The sequence below is a fragment of the Macrotis lagotis genome, chromosome 1, assembly GCF_037893015.1.
Source record: "Macrotis lagotis isolate mMagLag1 chromosome 1, bilby.v1.9.chrom.fasta, whole genome shotgun sequence".
NCBI classification, from domain to species: domain Eukaryota; kingdom Metazoa; phylum Chordata; class Mammalia; order Peramelemorphia; family Peramelidae; genus Macrotis; species Macrotis lagotis.
This window is the reverse complement of record NC_133658.1, coordinates 879479671-879498644: the sequence shown is the minus strand read 5'-3', so window position 1 is coordinate 879498644 and position 18974 is coordinate 879479671. Positions and strand designations below refer to the sequence as shown.

Sequence of the window (18974 nt, the reverse complement as noted above, 5' to 3'; positions counted from 1 at the left end):
TGAGGGAGATTAAGTGATTCTCCCAGATTCTCACAAGTTTTATGTATTTCAGTAGAATTTTAATCCAGAATTTACTGACTCTAAATATAGCCCTCTGACAAATGCACTTTTTTAGTTATTTTTACATACTTCTTCCTATAGGAATAATTGTTATCTCTAATATCTTTCTGTAGTCCCATTAGGAGAATTTTGTAGGCATGTAGCCATATATTTCTTGCCTTTTTATTTTTTTTTTTTTTTTGAGCTCTTGCTTCTTTATGTCTTGTTCCCTGACAGTCCAAATGTTGTTATTGATTGTCTTTGTATTTCTTCTAATTTCTGGTGTATTACCTCACACAAAGTAGGCACTTAATACTTTTTTTTTTCATGTGTACTGGTTTTTGGGGTTCTGCTTACTTTGTTTTACATTAGTTCACATAAGTCTTTCCATTCCTTTATGTATTTATCATTTTTTACAACACAGTAATATTCCATTGTGTTCACAATTAATTAACCATTCCATAATCAGTAGGCATCTACTTGGTTTCCGGTTCTTTGTTTCTATAGAATGTACTATTGCAGGGGGCAGTTAGGTCCGCAGTTGATAGAGCACCAACCCTGGAGTCAGGAGTACTTGAGTTCAAATATGGCCTCAGACACTTAATAATTGCCTAGCTGTATGATCTTGGGCAAGTCACTTAACCCCATTGTCTTAAATAAAATTTAAAATTTAAGAATATATTATTACAAACATTTTAGTGTATTTGGAACTTTTCTTTTTCAGTGATCTACTTGGGTATATATAGAGCATAATCTTTGGGGCAAAAAGACTTTAGTCACTTTATTTGTATAAGGACAAATTGTTTTACAGAATGGTTATAGAGATTCACAGCTCCACTTATTAGTGTGCTGATGTATGAAATAAGACTTTGTATCTTATCCTGGAAAACCTAAGTTCCATGTTCTGACTCTGACTTTATTGCTTATGTGACTATGGGCAGCTCATTTAACTTTTCCAAGTTTCAGTTGCTTCATATCAAATGCAGTAATGTTCACATGACTTATCTCACATTTTATATTAATTTATAAACATGATTATTCTAGTAGAAATGTTTTATGAATAATAATCAAGATGAATTGTTTGCCATTTTACTTAGGAATATTGGTGACGAGGAGCAGCTAGGTGGTGCAGTGGATAGAGCACCAACCCTGGAGTCAGGAGTACCCGGGTTCAAATCCGGCCTCAGACACTTAATAATTACCTAGCTGTGTGGCCTTGGGAAAGCTACTTAACCCCATTGCCTTGCAAAAACTTAAAAAAAAAAAGGAATATTGGTGGCTTAAATTTAAACTTATTAATTTTTAAAAATATAAGTATTCTATAGCAAGAATATATTTCATTCAGTACTCTGATTCTCAAATTGCAGAAAATGTTTGGAAATTTGGAATAAAATGTGATATAAATTGTACTGGACCTTTGCTTGCTAAATAAAAGGCACATTTCATACATTGAAATTTTTTTCCCATCTGCTCTTTGTATGGCCTGATAGATAGACACCAAAATCATACTACATGCTAGCATGTAGTGGAAAATGTTTCCAAGGTAAAATCAACCCCTTTGGTGGGTTGGTATGCATGAAGCAGGCAGCTAGTTGCCTTTGTGTATAGCTTGCTTTTTGCAGAAATACCCTTTGGTGAGTTAGACTGAGTTTGTCCCAGTCTCTGCTGGGGCAGCAGTGGCAGGGGGTAAGCCCACTCATTAGACACTTAGGCATGGGCAGCCCAGGTGTGGAAGAGGTACCTTCAGTGGAACTAAGACCTTTGAGTCTTGCTTACTAGCTGTGTAAAACTTGGGCAGATAACCTAGAGGATCTTTCTTCATCTTTAAAATAGAAGACTCTGTAAAGGTTCTTCCAGCATCCTCCAATCTTTTTTTTTTTTTTAAGGTTTTTGCAAGGTAGATGGGGTTAAGTGGCTTGCCCAAAGCCACACAGCTAGGTAATTATTAAGTGTCTGAGGCCGGATTTGAACCCGGGTGCTCCTGACTCTAAGGCCCATGCTTTATCCACTACGCCACTTAGCTGCCCCTCAGCATCCTCCAATCTTAAAAACCTTTGAATGTTTACAGTGACTATGATAGCAGAAATGAAAATAATATTAAAAAATCCAGGAAAACATTACTGTGACCTTGATTGTAGATGAAACCTATTTCTTCCTTTTTGTTAAGGATGAGAGGCAGGGTTTCTGCTAGAGTATGTTGCATATGTGGTCCTCCTTACTGTGATTGTCTGTTTGGTTTTTCTTTGTTGCAAAGTGAGATTTGATTGGGTTTTGAAGAATGTGTAGTGTATGAGACATTGATTTGTATAAAGAGCAGGAAAGTATTGAAATTTTTTTTTAGGTTTTTTTTTGGGGGGGGTAAGGCAAATGGGGTTAAGTGGCTTGCCCAAGGCCACACACCTAGGTAATTATTAAGTGTCTGAGACCGGATTTGAACCCAGGTACTCCCGACTTCAGGGCTGCTGCTTTATCCACTATGCCACTTAGCTGCCCCTGAAATTTTTTTAAAAAGAAGTTGTCTTTAACACTAATAAGGAAATACTAAATGTTAGCTTTGATGACATAAAAGCTTCACTGTATTTTTAAATCATTTTTAATCAAGAAAGTCAGAGCCATTTAATTATTTTGATTAGTTTTTTTAATTAAAAGTTTTCATACAGATTTTGGAATATTTTTAAACTTAGGAAGAAAATTTTTTTAATGAATTTATTCTGTAAGATTGTGAAGTTGCTAATTTTTTTAATTGTTTATCTCTGATTTAGTGAAAAATCCCCTTATTTTATTTAAGTTGCAAAACAAATTTCAACCTTGATTGCTATGCAAAAGAAAGGACTGAAGGTATCTGCTGTGGAATGAACTTTACAGTCCTTAGCCACCACCTCCATCATACTATATGAAAAAAAGTGACTAACTGAACTACAGGTATTGTATACTTCTGTAGTGTTACTTGGTAGGAGTGCCCAAGTAGCCAATAGGATTGGTATATCTATAGGTGCATTTAGTTATTTTTTAAAAGTTTTTACTGATGTCTTTTGTTTTCACATCACATTTGTTTCTGAATATATCTCTTCCCCATACTGTACCCAACAAATATTCTTTTATATTAGAGGTGGAAAAAAATAATCCATTTCAGTCAAACCAACTTGATACATCAGCCCCAGTTTTTAGCATATTCAGTAGTCTCTCCATAACCACCAGTTCTCATTTTCTTTTCTCTAGGACAAAGCATGGGGACTATGGCACTGTGCAGCTTTATTTTTCTTTCATTTACATTGTCCTCTATATTTTCCCAATTCTGCTTTTTTTTCCCACTGCATCATTTTGTATTCTTCCCATTTGTTATTTTAGTAAAGTAATATTCCATTGAATTTACAGAATGACAGAATTTTACAATTGAAAGTAACCTCAGTAGTTAGTATAATTCATACCTCGGAAGACTATCCATTATAACATATCCAATAAATAGTTTTACTTCTTTTTGAAGACTTTATATACCACTGTTTGTTTAACCATTCTCCATTCAATGGACACTCCCATTATTTCTAGTTCTTTGTTACCATAAACATGCTGAAATGAATATTTTTGCATGTATGAAACCTTTCTGTCTGTGTCCTCCTAACAATGTATGCCCAGCAGTGGGATGTCTGCATTAAAGTTGTTTCCCCTTCACACAATTCTGGGTTGTTTGCAAGAATTCTTGGACAATCTCACAGCTCTAACAATATGTAAATATTTTTATCTCAACATCTCTATCATTGACTGTTTATCTTTTTTCCCCTTATTTTGTCAGTTACTGTTTTTTTCTGCATTCTAAGTGAAAAGTGAGTTGTTTTAACTTGCATTTTTTATTATTTTTAGATCATTTATTTCATATGTTGTTACAGTTTTCAATTCTTTTGAGAACTATTTATATCCTTTGACTACTTTATCTATTTGGGAGTGACTTATGCATTAATTACATATATAATGAGGATATTTGATAAATTTTATTTCAAACATTCCCCTTCTCTTCACCTCTAGCTGATAATTTCCCATCTTTTCTTACTTGCATGGCTTCTGTACTTCAGAAACTTCCCCCTTTCATGTACTTGATATTAACTATTGTTATTTTTGTAATCTCTTCTATTCCCTAGCCATAGTTGTGAAAGATACCCACATTAGTATTCTACAAACTGTTTACTGATGTATTTTAAAAATCATTATCTATTTGGAACTTATTTTGAGATATATTTTCCCAAGCCATTTTTTTCTCCCAGTTTCTTTATACTTTGCCTAGTAGTTCTTGTTGAAAAGAGGATATTCCACCTGAGTTGTTTATTTTGTTGGGTTTACTGAAGATTGTGGCATTAATTTTTACTTTGCTTATCTATTCTTTCATTTAGACTTTTTCTGTTTTTTTTTTGTTTGTTTTTTGCAAGACAATTGGGTTAAGTGGCTTGCCCAAGGCCACACAGCTAGGGAATTATTAAGTGTCTTGAGTTTGGATTTGAACTCCAGGGCTGGTGCTCTATCCACTGTGCCACCTAGCTGCCCCCTTTTTTCTGTTTTTTTTTAATGAAGAAAAAATAGTTTTTATGATTATTGCATTATATCACAGCTTGATATTCATCTGGTTTATTATGTATTGGAATCATATTTGTCTCGTAAGGTGATGTTTAAAGAAATTCTTTGGCTTCATCTCCCAACCCCCTGTTATTTCCCTAGAGTTTCTAATATCTTTAGTTCTTCTAGGTAATGACAATAACAAAACAACAATACTAATAGCTATCATTTATATATCTCCTTATGGTTAGCAAAGTTGTTTTAAAGACATTTCATTTGATAATAAATGAATTTTGATATTTTTTCTGTAGCTCTCCAAAGTAAAGCCTTAGTGATTTGGTTGTTAAATCTATAAAATGACAGCATTACCTATATTTATTTAAACTTACTGGTGTAGACCCTTACATATATAGTAACTATCTCTCCAGGCTTATATTTTTGCAGTTCATTTATACTTGTCCTTTGTGTGCCTGGATACACTCAAGTTGTTTCAGATATTTTTTTTTTTTTGGTAGAAGTTTTTAATGAGATTTCTTTTTGTTTTTCCTCCTGAATTTTTAAATTACTAAATAGAACTTTTGATGATTTTGATAGATTTATTTTGTTTGTTGTTACTTAATAAAGTTGTTGCCTAGTTTAATTTCTTTGCTTCCTTTGGGGTTTTCATATTAAACTTTTATGTCCTCTGTAAATAAAAATTGTTTTGTCTCTTTTCTGCTGATGTTTATTATGCTATGAAAGTTTTTTCTTTTATTGCTGTTATCAGCATTTTTAGAACTGTCAGTAATGGAGTTTCACCCCTTTTTTAAAACTGGCAGTTTTCCAATTGATCTTATTTAAAAAAAATGCTAGCTTTTGGTTATCTTTTTAAAAGTGATCTTTTAATGCCTATACTTTTTAGGGTTTTTAGCATTATTATAAATGTTGTATTTTTGGAGCTTTTCCTGCACCTCCTAGCCATAATCATGTGGTTTCAATTGTTTTGTTTTCCTATGTGGAATCAACCCTTCTTTCATCACTGATATAAATCTAGTCTGGTAATAGTGAATACTTTTTGGTATAGATTCCTATATTTTTGCTAGGATTGTTTTCAATATATTTGTATTAATAAGTGATATTGGTCTGTGATTTTTCTCTGCTTTTCTCTCTGGTTTATTATGTATTGGAATCATATTTGTCTCGTAAGGTGATGTTTAAAATAAAATGTTTATTCTTATTTGTTGTAATAATTTTGTAGCATAGGCATCAGTGTTTCATTCTTTCAACATTTAATACAGGATCCTCCACCCCAAGAATCAAGAATCTTTTCCTCTGCAAAACAGAAAGGTTCATTTTCAGAAATAATTTAATTTTTAAAAAATTCTCAGAATGGAAACATTTCATATTATATACCTCAACAAGAGAAACAGCTCTTACCACAGACAATTCCTGACTCAAAAGAATTTGCTATTTAAATAAAGTAAGTTCAGTCAGTGGAACAATAAGTGAATTTCATGTATTACACCATTGATTAGTTGAAGAAAATGGGAGAAAAACCCTATTTTTATTAATATAGAAATAAAAAGGTTACATAATGTCACACATTGCATTTCTAAAAATTTGTTTTAAATCAGTATTGTGTGGCATTTGGTGGCATGACTTTTTTTCATTTGATTCATTATCCCATTGGACTGGATAATTTGCTTCACTAATTCAGGTCACTGTCCCTTGTTGTTCTTGTCTCGTTCTTCTATAATTCTCCCCCATAAAAGATGTGCTGAGTTCACTGGAGAATTTCATTTAGTCATACATTTTGAGCTATTTATCTGGGAAACCCTCCTCTCTACCCCCTTTCTGTGACTTATAGTAGGTGAATCTTGGCATTAAAAGAATGGGTTTATGTGGCAATGAGTCACTTGGGAGCAGTGATGATGCTTGTCAATTTTCCCTAATGGCTCTATAGCCTTCTGAATAAATACAAAGGTAAAATGATAATATTTATAAAATGAGATAATCTTTATTAAGGTGCTTCGCAAATCTTGAAATGCTATTTAAATCCTAGCTATTACGTCTTCTAGGTTCAAATTTATTGACTGTCTGCCTTGTCAGTCCAAGACAGTATGTTCTGACAATGACCTAGTTGTACAGCTAAGCTGCATGTTGTGACCTATGTAAAATGTATACACACACACACACACACACACACACACACACACACACACTTTTTTTTTTTTTTTAGGTTTTTGCAAGGCAAATGGGGTTAAGTAGCTTGCCTAAGGCCACACAGCTAGATAACTATTAAGTGTCTGAGACCGGATTTGAACTCAGGTACTCCTGACTCCAGGGCCAGTGCTTTGTCCACTGCGCCACCTAGCCGCCATATATACATATGTGTGTGTGTGTGTGTGTGTGTGTATGTATATATATTCTTCAAATATATATATGCATAGTAAAGTCAATCTCTTAAATTAATGGAAACTTTTTTTGTTTGGGTACCCCATCTGTAAACCCACAATATGTGTTTACTTTTTACAAATTTTATACATGCAATACCTTACTACTATTTATGTACATTATAAAACTTACACAATAGTAAAATTTAAAGAATGAAATAATATTTGATCCATTGAGAGCCACTGGAATTTATTGAGTAGGGAAGTTACACAGTCAGACCTCTTTTTTTATGGATTGGAGTAAGAAAAGAATTGGGAAAAAGAAATCAATTAAAAGATTATTGCAACAATCCAAGTGAGAAGTGGTAAGACATGAACTAACTTGGTGATTGTGAGAGAGAAATAGAGATGGAAGGAATCTTGCAGAGGGAGAAATGACAAAAGTTGGCATCTGATTAGAAATGTGAATAAAAGGGAGGAGTCAAAAATGACAGTGAAGTTGCAAGTTAGGGTTACTAGAAAAATAACAGTATCTTCTACAATATAAAGGTTGGATATGGGACAGGTTTGGGAAGTAAGATAATAGTGTACAAAGGTCTTCAATGCAGATTGCATGCACGTCATTGATGCCTGATCTCTCTGTGTAACAGAATGCTTAGAAGCATAGATGGGTTTCTCCTCTCCCCACAGAGCTAGGAGTGATGTTGCAATGAGAGACTTGAGAACACTCTTGGGGGTATAGGAGACTTGGGAGGCTCCTTGAGCAGGAACTTATTATGCCATTATTTCTAGCACCAGCCCAGGGCCTTATACACATACTAGGGCACTAAGTCTGCTATTTTACTCCCCTTGAGCTCCTAGGGGTCTTATTTTTCCATCTATAAAAATGAGAGAGATTAGATAGTTTATTAGGTCTCTTCAAACTCCTTATCCATATAAATTATGAAATTCATGATCCCACAAGATGACCTTTGAATGATGGAGGAATGGTAGAATTGGAATAGATTTTGATTTTGGATATATTCATTTTGAGGTGCCCATGAAAGATGCAGGTGGAGATCACAAGCAAATTGTCATCAATATAAGGGTTTTTTTTTTTACTTAGAAGATAGATCATGGTTGGAATTAGGTTTGAGAGTTATATAGAGGTGATAAGATAGTGATATCATGTAAAGAGTATAGGTTTATCATTGTAATAGAGAAAAAATGAATAAGCTGGAAGAATGTATTTTTTCTTTTTCTCTCTTGTTAGTATTTTATTTTTTTCAGTTACATGCAAAGATATTTTTCATTATTATCTTTTTTTTTAAACTTTTTGTAAACTTTTGAGTCTCCACACTTTTCTGCCTCCCTTCTTTCTCTTTCTTCTCCCCATGCTAGAGAGTAATTTGAGTAAATTTCTATATTAGTCATGTAGTGGAGAGAAGAATCAGAACTAAAGGGGGTAAACATGAGAAAAAAGAAAAAAACATAAAGCAACATTTTAAAAAGGGAAAATAGTATGCTTTGTTCTGCAATCAGATGTCAGTTTGGTTTTTTTCCCCCCTCTGGATGTGGTTGGTAGTTTCCGTCACAGGTCTTTCAGAATTATCCTTGGTCATTGAACTTCTGAGAGGAGCTAAAGCCATCATTGTTGATCACACACAATGCTCTCCTGGTTCTGCTTACTTCACTCAGTCATCAGTTCATGCAAGTCTTTCCAGGAGTTCCTGAAGTCTGCCCTCTCATGAATTCTTCAGAACAATGGTACTCCATCACGTTCATATATCACAATTGTTCAGTCATGGGGTAATGAGTTTCTGCTCCAAGTTTTCATGAAGAATGAAATGTTTCTTAGAAATATTTCATTGAGAAAAAAAGAAAACAGGCAGAAGTGAATGCAATTGAAAAGTGGAAAAATGACAGAGAAGAGAGGAGAAAAGAGTATTATGTCATTTCATTTGTAGGGTAGAAATGAAACTTTTCTCATCAACGGGGAGGAGTTGGAGTATTTCTTGAAGTAGCTTCTACGTTCAAAGCTTATAGATGGAGAGCCAGAAGTGCCCACCATCTCCTTATGGTCAGAGAAAGAAGAGCAGAATTCATGACTGCTGGCACCTTGCAGTTCTTGGACAGACACTGACCTAGCATTTTGTTAGCTTAATAACCCTGAAGAGGTCTGCTGATTTTTGTAGGTATGTATCTACATGACACAGAACTTCTCAGTAATTGTCCCTGATACTATTTTGAAACCTGAAAGGGAGGGAGACAGGAAGGAAGTATAATGTTTTCAGTCAAATGTGCTGCAAATCACCTAAACAGAAGGGATAATTAAATGTAGGTGTTGGGAGAAAGAAATTGCAAACTTGATATGATAATAGGCATATATATATATATATATATATATATATAAACACTTTATAGATGCATGATTGTTTAATTCTTCAAGAGATGGAGACAGTAGCTGGGTAGTGTAGGGAATGGTACACTGAACAGGACTGGGAGGGCAGTGAAAGATGGCCTTGACCTTTCTACAGAGTAGAAGGCTTGGTAGGAATTTACTAATTAATGGTAGAGAGTGGGGTGGTAGTCCAGGGCCATGCAGAGTGGGAGAGTTCCAGGAAGAAGAAGGCCCTAGGCACTGTGGAAAATTTGAGGAAGAGTTATCAATAGAGACATGATTTTGAAGTTTATAATGTCAGAAACAGGACCAGAAGGAAGGAGGAACAAAATTAAGAATGTTATTGCTATGTACTTTGTAGCATTGTAGTAGGCATGAGCAGTATTGGGATTGTTTATCAGAAACTAAATCCAAGGCATCATAATAGTATATTAATAAGTGAGGCTGCCTATTATGTATGTGTTCGAGAAGCATAACAATGCAGAAACAAATGGAACTTGCTTTTTAAAAGTAGGGAGAGGGGTGGCTAGGTGGTGCAGTGTATATGGTAGTATATAGCACCGGCTCTGGAGTCAGGAGTACCTGAGTTCAAATCCAGCCTCAGACACTTAATAATTACCTAGCCTTGTGGCCTTGGGCAAGCCACTGATCCCCATTTGCCTTGCAAAAAACTTAAAAAAAAAAGTAGGGAGAGAGTTTTCAGAATTGGGGAGCTGCCTAGGGTTAAAAGATCCAGAAGGTGAGGCCTGGGCCAATCCTATGAAATTTGGTAATGTGAATAGATAATAAATTTTCCGTTATGTAGTAGAAACTGAAGCTGCTGTAATTTTAAGGATTGAATGGGAAGGTCATGGCAGTAATTAGTCAAGAAGAATGTCTAAAAGACTACATAAAGTAGTACAGCAGTATATTGATCAAATTCAGTAGATAACTATTTAGCTATGCCCTTAATTTTGTGGGTAAAACTGTAGTGTAACATTTTTTTATGTTACATGACATCTTAACTTAATTTGAATATTTACTTTGATATTTCCTCTTTTGAATTCAGGTTATCAGAAGATTCTAATAAGATTACTAAAATTTTCTTTTGAAGTTAAGTAATATTAAACTTATCCTTAAAGGGTTTGTATGTATGCTTTTATTATTTGAGCATAAAATATTTTTCATGTCACCTATGAAGAGAAAGGACTTTCCCTTTGACAGAGAGAAAGTGATTCACTAATTGTCTGGGTGATTTTCTGTTCCTTCTATTTTCAAAAGAGAATTGTCAGGTCCTTGAAAAATTCTGTCTTTGCAAGCTGCCAAGCACTGCTTGTTAGGTCAAAGGGGGACTAAACCTAAATTAGCTGCATCATCATATTTTTGAATATATTAATTCTTGCTCAAGTTATGTAGTCTCATGATATGTAGTCTCAGTGCTAAATAAATGTGAATTTACTCTTTTAGTGCTTGTCCTTATTGTATTGTAATTATAGTTATAACCACTTAAGTATTATTATTATTATTATTATTATTATTATTATTATTATTATTAGGTTTTTGCAAGGCAAATGCGGTTAAGTGGTTTGCCCAAGGCCACACAGCTAGGCAATTACTAAGTGTCTGAGACCGGATTTGAACCCAGGTACTCCTGACTCCAAGGCCGGTGCTTTATCCACTATGTCACCTAGCCCCCCCCCCCCCTTTTAAGATTTGTTTGAAACCATAGTTGTCATGATTACCAAACTGACAATGTGACAAAAGCTTGAGGAGTAGATAACATTGAATGGCAGAATCAAGATCCAAATTGTTTCTTGACATGCCAACTACTGAATTGAATCCAGTAAGATGAAGTTTAGTACGGATAAATAAAGATTTTCCACTTGATTTCTCATGTGTGTATTGAACCTTAACGGTTTTCTGAGGTCTTTTCCAACTCAGAATCTATTTACAGAGGCCAAATATATTTTACAGAAGAATTTCAAGAAGGATTTCTCAAGCAGGTTATGTGTAACAGTTCATGTTGAGTGATGATTGAAGATAAGTCCTTGTCAGTTGAGAAATTTAATCAATATTCTTAAAGATCTGTTCCTGTTTTGTGTTAAGGATGAAAGTGAGAATCTGGAAAGGGTCAAAAGTGAATCTTTTTTCAAACTATAGAAGAATGTCTTGTTCATTTTTTCCTATTAACATCTTTGACCTGCTGTCTTTTACTCCTTTATTATACCCATTTGATTTCATTACCAAGCTTTTTTTTTTTTTTTGATGAATAATAGTACCACTTGTTTTGAGCTAATTCTGTTCACTTACATGTTTTGTTAACCAGTATGATTAATAGTACAAAGGACTTAACTTTCATGTGAATCGCATGTACCAGTGCATGGTACAAACAAAAGTTTGTATTTTATACTTTATAGTTGTAAGCATGACAAATTAAGAGTTGGACTTTTAGTTAATGAATGAAATTTAAAAATTTACCTTAAGGAAAACTACCTACAAATTATTTCCTATACTGTGACCTATTTTTATTGTTAATTGAATAATCATTCTTGCATTTTGTATCTTCTGGGAAGTTTCACCTGTAGCCTTTGGTGAAATTACTTTTCATATCTTAAGTCTTCTTATGGTTTGACTTTAAGGCTAGCACTTCATGTTTTGGATCTGAATTAAATTATTTCTGTTTCTTTTGCCTTTAGCTGTGTCTTTAGTTGTTCAACTCCTTGCCTAGTTGGTTGGTGGTGTGTTGCTATACTGTTTTTTGAAAAAAAAATAGTCATTATCATTGTCTTATTTCCAGGTGTAGGTCTTTGGTGGTTTTGACTTGACCATTTGTCCAACAACTAGAGACTGTGTCTTAATTTTTTTTTCCTCCTTGGTTTAAAGGAAATCCTCGGCAGTTTTTGAGCCTAAAACTTTTAGAATTTTTTTTCTGCAACCTGTTGGTGCTCCTTTCTGATAAATTCATTTTCCTTGTACTGTATTTTAAACCAAATGAGATAGTAAATATAAAATATAAAATTTTATACTTTGTAGTTATATTTCTAGTGTAATATACTAGAAAGCATATCATATTATAATATATTAGGTATTTTGTTAGGGGGTTCAGGTTTGCTGTGACACCCACCCCCTAGATTCCATGAGTAGACTAGATAGGAGTTCTTTGAGATCCTAAGCTCTGAGTATAGGAATTGTGCTGAGTAGTTATAGAAGAGACATCATGGGGGCAGCTAGTTGATGCAGTGGATACTGGCCCTGGAGTCAGGAGTCCTTGAGTTCAAATCTGGCCTCAGACGCTTAATAATTACCTAGTTGTGTGGCCCTGGACAAGCCATTTAACTCCATTGCCTTCAAAAAAAAGGTTCTAAAAAAATTCATATAAAGAGGCATCATGATAAAGTGGAATGACATTTATAGTTGGAGTTTGAAGAGCTAGTTTTGAATCTAAGCTCTGTCATGATACTTATTTGCTATCAGGCTTTAGGTAAGTCATTTACACTTTCAAGACTTGTCAGTTTTTTATCTGTAAAATGAGGGAATTGGACCAGGGAATTTCTTAAGGTGATAAAAATGAATCCATTTTAATATATCAGTATGATACAGGCATTAGGATAAATTGGTACTAACCCAAAATACAAATTTAAACAATATTGTGTCATAATTTTTCCTATCAACCTTTGCTGATCTATATTATTTATTCATTTTCAGTTGTGTCTAACTCTGCGTATCCCCCTTTGAGTTATTCTTGGCAGAGATACTGGAGTGGTTTGCCATTTCCTTCCCTAGTTCATTTCATTGATAAGGAAACTGAGGCTAGCACAGACAAGTGATATGCCTAAAGTTTACACAGCCAGCAAATGTCTTAAGCTGGATTTGAACTCATCTCTTCTGTCTCCAGGCCTGGCACTCTCCATTGTGCCATAGATTATATGCTGTCTTCTTGCTATTTCATTCAGATTTCCTTTTCACCCTTCTGTGTGTCATTTTTTATATCAACATAACTTTGTTCTGTTCTTCATTATATTCTTTGTTATTGTTTCCATTTTACTTTCCTTATGTTTCATTCCTGTATCTTTCTTGTTTAGACATGTGGAAGATCCAGCTGGCAGTAGCCATCATGTAGGACCCTACAGGAACCTGATGGTAAGTGCACATGTGTACTTATCAGGCTTCCACTGGGTTCTAGAGGCATATATATATATATATATATATATATATATATATATATATATATATATATGTATATATATATATGTATATGTATATATGTATATGTATATATACATACACACACACAGCCTTAGAGTATGAAACTTAACTGGTTTGTTTTTAAAAATCATCCCAGTTTTTTTATTATTAATATTTATTTATTTTTCCAATTACATGTATTAGTAGTTTTCAACATTTTTTGGCAAGGTTTTGAGTTTGCAGCCCCCCCCCCTGGAAGCAATCTAATATAAGCTATATATGCGTAGCTATACTAAACAAAGGTCCATATTAGATCCATATTAATTATGTTGTGAAAGAAGAATCAAATTCAGATGCAGGGAAAAGCATTAGAGAGGGAAAAAAAAGACATAATACATAAAACAAGGGGTTTTTTTTTGATTGAAGAAAATAAGGTTTAGTCTACTTTTATACTCTACCATTGCTTCTCTGGATATGGATGGTATTTTCCATCACAAGTCTTTTAGAATTGTCTTTGAAAAATCACCCCATTGTTAACAAAAGTACAGAATCATTTCCAAGCATAATTTTTATTTGTTGAAAGACATAATAATAGATAAAACCAGATACTGTTTAATTCTCAGTTTATATGGGAAATTTCTTCTCATGTAGTAGGTTATGGTAGAAAGTAGCATTGGATTGCAAGTCAGGAAACTGACTTTCATTGTCTTACTTTGACTTTGCTCCCGATCCAATTAACAGCTTTTTTGGGGTAGTTGTTTCTACATCTGGAAAATAGGAAATAATTAAGAGAGGGAATGTTCTAAAAATTAAGAGCCAAGAGACTATAGAAGGTAGAGTATTAGTTGGTCTTAAAGGAAACCTGGGATACCAGCAGACAGGAATAAGAAAAGAGTGTATAGTGGAGCAGTCAGAGAAAATTCCCAGAACTTAGAGATGGAGTATCTAGTTTGTGGGATAGTAAGGAAACCTCTGTCAAACAAGATTGAATGTTATGTGATGGGGGAGTAAAGGGAAAGAAGTTTGAAAGGAAGGTGCGAGGTTATGAAGGACTTTGAATATGAAAACAGAAGAGATTGTATGTGATCCTGGAGTTTATTGAGATAGAGGGAGGAGTGACTAGGTCAGCTTTACACTTTAGGAAAGTCACTTTGGTGGTTAAATGAGAGAGATGGAGAAAGGTGGAGAAAACTTGAGGCAGGCAGGCCCCCCAGTAGGCTGTTGGAGTATTTCAGATGATGAAGAACTGCACAAGAGTACTGGGCATAGTAGAGGAGAGAAGGGAGCTTAGTTCAAAGGTGAAATTGATAGGACTTGGCAACAGTTTGGATAAGGGGGTGAGGGAGAGAGTGGGAAGAGTCAAGAATGACCCCCTAGTTTGAAAATCTGAAGGACTTGGGAATGTGATATTGTCCTTGACAGTTCTAGAGAAGTTAGGAAGAGGGAAGCATTTTGGGGAAAAGTAATGAATTCTATCTTAGACATGTTGATTTTCAGATGTTTACTGGGCATCCAGTTTGAGACATCTGAAAGATTGTTGAAAATGTGAGATTGAAGGTCAGCAGAGAGTTTAGGTCAGGATAGGTGGATTTAAGAATCCTCAGTCTAGAGATATTACACACTACAAGGTGGTAGAGTGTAGAATGCTGGGCTTGGGAGTCTACATCTAACTTCAGACATATGCTAACTGTGGACATGCCACTCCATGGCTCTTTGCTTCAGTTTCCTCATCTGTAAAGCAAAGATAATAACAGTTACCTTCCAGGACTGTCTTAGCAAATGAGCTAAGATTTGGTAAGTGCTTAGCTCAGGGCTTGGCGCATTGTAGGTGCTCTCTATATTGGTGATGCTGATGCTGGTGAAATCTATGGGAGTTGGTGAGACCACCAAGAGATGTAGAAGGAAAGAGGAAGAGGGCTCAGATTAGAACCCTCTAGGTAGGACACATGTTAAGAAGTCATGATCTGGTTGAGGATCCAGCAGAGATGACTGGGAATGAGTGATCAGATTGGTAGGGGAGAATAAGGTGATCAGCAAAGCGGTTGAAGAGGGTGAGGACTGAGGGCAGTGATCATTCTTTTTAGAAATTAAAAGATCATTAACTTTGTTTATTTTATTTTATTTTTTAGATTTTTTTTTTTTGCAAGGCAATGGGGTTCAGTGGCTTGCCCAAGGCCACGCAGCTAGGTAATTATTATGTATCTGAGACTGGATTTGAACCCAGGTACTCCTGACTCTAGGGCCAGTGCTTTATCCATTGTGCCACCTAGCCACCCAAAAGACCATTAATTTTGGAGAGAGCATTTTGATGGGATGAAGTGGGAAGCCAGATTATAGAGAATCAAGAAAAAGAGTGAGAATGAAAAAGAAAAACCTACTATAGTCTGCCATTGGCTGGTATTCTATCCATTACACCATCCTAATATAAGTGGTAGATCGGGGTAAATATCAAGTACATCACTTGAAAAAAAATGATTTAATTTTGACAAATTACTGTCACCCTTGAATAAGCATCTGTTTAAAGTTGATCCAAAAATTCTTAGAGCAAAGATAAAAATGATACATAGCTAGAAGAAAAAATGAAAAAAAGTTGCTTGAATTAGAATAATTTCAACTTGACCTATTCATACATGTTTATATTGATACTAAAAGGTAGAAATGGAAGAAGGGATTGATGATGATAATTTCATACTGAAGTTTAATAGAAATGAGTTGCCATAAAAAGACAAAAAATATTAAAAACTTTTTTTCAGCCAAGAAACATAATTTATTTGCCAAGTGGAGAGAGACAGAATTCAAGAAAAATGCTGATTTGGAATATAAATTGGATAAAAGTTTGGTCAGAGATTCAGTGATATAAAGTCAAACTGGTACATGGTAATCACTTAATAATGTGTTTATTGTTGATTTTAAGGATAAAACTGCAAGGACAAAACATGAAAATAAATCTACAACTATTCTAACATTTTTAAAATTAATATCTTTGGGTTTTTTTGATCACTTTCATTTTCAAATATGTCACTATTTGTCCTTACTCAGATAACCATCTTTTAAAACAAAGAATAAAGAATCCTTTAAAACTAGCTAACACATTAACCTAGTCTGACAGTGTGTGTATTTAAAATACGTATTTATTTTGTTAAAATATTTTCCAGTTAAATTTTTAGAAATCAGCATTCATTTTCTAAAATATTGAGTTTCAAATTTTCTTTCTCTCATGTGTGCCACTCTCCTTGAGAAAACAAGCAATATGATAATTGATTATACATGGGAAGCCAGGCAAAACAGATTTCCATATTAGCCATGTTGCAAAAGAAAATATATGCACGTGTTTCTTTAGAATTATCTTGAATCATTTCCTTGATCAAAGTAGCTAAATATTTCACAGTTGATCGTTATTACAATATTGCTGTTACTGTGTACAGTATTCTTTTAGTTCTTACTTTAAATCAATTCATATAAGACTTTTCCTGCTCATCATTATACTGTTTCATCACAATCATTCTTGTTGTTTCCCATTTGATGAGCATCCCCTAAGTTTCCATTTCTTTGCCACTACAAAAAAGAGTGCTATAAAGATTTTTGTACGAATAGGTCCTTTCCCCTTTTCTTTGATCTCCTTGGAATACAGACCTAATCCAGGTATTGCTGACTTATCTGCACAGACAGCCTTTTAGGCATGGTTCCAAATTGTTCTTCACAATGGTTGGACCAGTTCACAACTCCATTAACAATGCATTAGTATCTCGATTTTCCCACATCTCCTCCAACATGTAGCATTTTTCTTTTCTGCTATATTAGTCAATCTGATGGGTGTAAAGTGGTATCTCAGAGTTATTTTAATTTGCATTTCTCTAATCCAGTGATTTAGAGCATTTTCCCACATGACTACAAGTAGCTTTGATTTTTTTTTCCTGAAAACTGTCTATTCATATTCTTTGACCATTTATCAATTAGGAAATGGCATTTGTTTTGTTTTTGTTTTTTTATGTTTTTGCAAGACAAATGGGGTTAAGCGGCTTGCCCCAAGGCCACACAGCTAGGTAATTATAAGTGTCAGAGGTCTGATTTGAACTGAGGTTCTTCTGACTCCTGGGCAGTGCTCTATCCCTAGCCATTCCTAGAAATGGCTCTAACAATTTTTCTCAGTTTCCTGTTTTTCTTCTAATTTTGACTGCATTGCTTTTGTTTGTACAAAACCTTTTAATCTTACGTAATCTAAATTATTCTTTTCACTTCCCAGGATCATCTTGTATGGTCATAAATTCTTTTTATCCATACATCTGACAGGTTTTTTTTCCCTATCTTACCCCAGTTTACTTATATATAAATCATTTCTCCATTTTGATATATATTCAGATGGTGAGTACTTGCCCCCCAAACTATGGTCATTTGCTATTGTGCATCCTGTACATTATCTTCTGTTGATACACCACTTGGCCAGTATTCCAGATTGTTTCTTGATTACCCTCTTTGTAATATAATTTGAAATGTGGATCTCCTAGGTTACCTTTTCTCACATGTTAAAATTTTTTCTAATTCTATAAAATAATTCTTTGGTAGATTGATTGGTATGGCATTGAATAGGTACATTAACTTTAGATAGAATTCTCATTATTTTAATTTTGCTTACCAATGAGCAATCAATATTTTACTAGTTGTTTTGTTGTTTCTTTGTGGGAAAAGTATTTTGTAATTATATTCATATAATTCCTGCATATGTCTTGTCAGGTAGATTTCCAAGTGTTTTATATCGTCTGCTTTTATTAGCGTGTGTGTGTATGGGTGTCTTTTGTATGTGGTACACATGTATATGCACATGTTACATGTGAATATAGACACAAGTGTATAAATAAATATACATGAACATATACATGGGTCAGCTAGGTGCTACAGTGGATAGAACACTGGCCCTGGAATCAGGAGGACCTGAATTCAAATCTGGTTGAGGACACTTAATAAATGACTTGGGCAAGTCACTTAACCTTATTGCCTCACAAAAATTAATAAATAAATGCTTGTATGCACACCTATAGATAAATATAGATGTGAACACACTCACACAATGTTCTATGTAGTTCCCTACCTTCTCAAAGAAGAATACATTTTCTCATCTCTTTCAGAATCAAGTTTAGTATTGATCTACACAGTATTCAGATTGGTTTGGATTCAGTGGTAGGGGGGATTATTCTTTTTACTTAGATTGTTATAGTCAGTGTGCTGATTGTTTCTTGATTTTACCATTTCATTTTGCATTTGCTCATGCAATTCTATGCTTTTCTGAATTATTCATATCCACCATTTCTTATGGTGCAGTAAACATTCAATTATACCCAATTTGGTTAGCTATTCTCTAATTGATGGCAGCTCCTTTATTTGAACATGACCAATCATTTCACCAATATTTGTAGTTCTTTTTTACTACAAATGTTCTGCTATAAATATTTCATGTAAAGAGTTTTATCATTAATCCTTTT

At 34.2% G+C, this 18974-nt stretch overlaps 1 protein-coding gene across 7 annotated transcripts in view; it reads left to right on the top strand.

Annotated features, from left to right (window-relative positions):
• Nucleotides 1-18974, top strand: part of PRDM2 (PR/SET domain 2) — a 138737-nt gene that overhangs the window by 93255 nt on the left and 26508 nt on the right. The window contains exon 2 of one of the 7 annotated variants that reach the window (XM_074218398.1): nt 13395-13452. The exons of the other annotated variants lie outside the window; for them this stretch is intronic. The gene's annotated coding sequence lies outside the window, so the exon portion shown is untranslated. The remainder of the gene's footprint in view (nt 1-13394; nt 13453-18974) is intronic. 7 annotated transcript variants of the gene reach the window in all.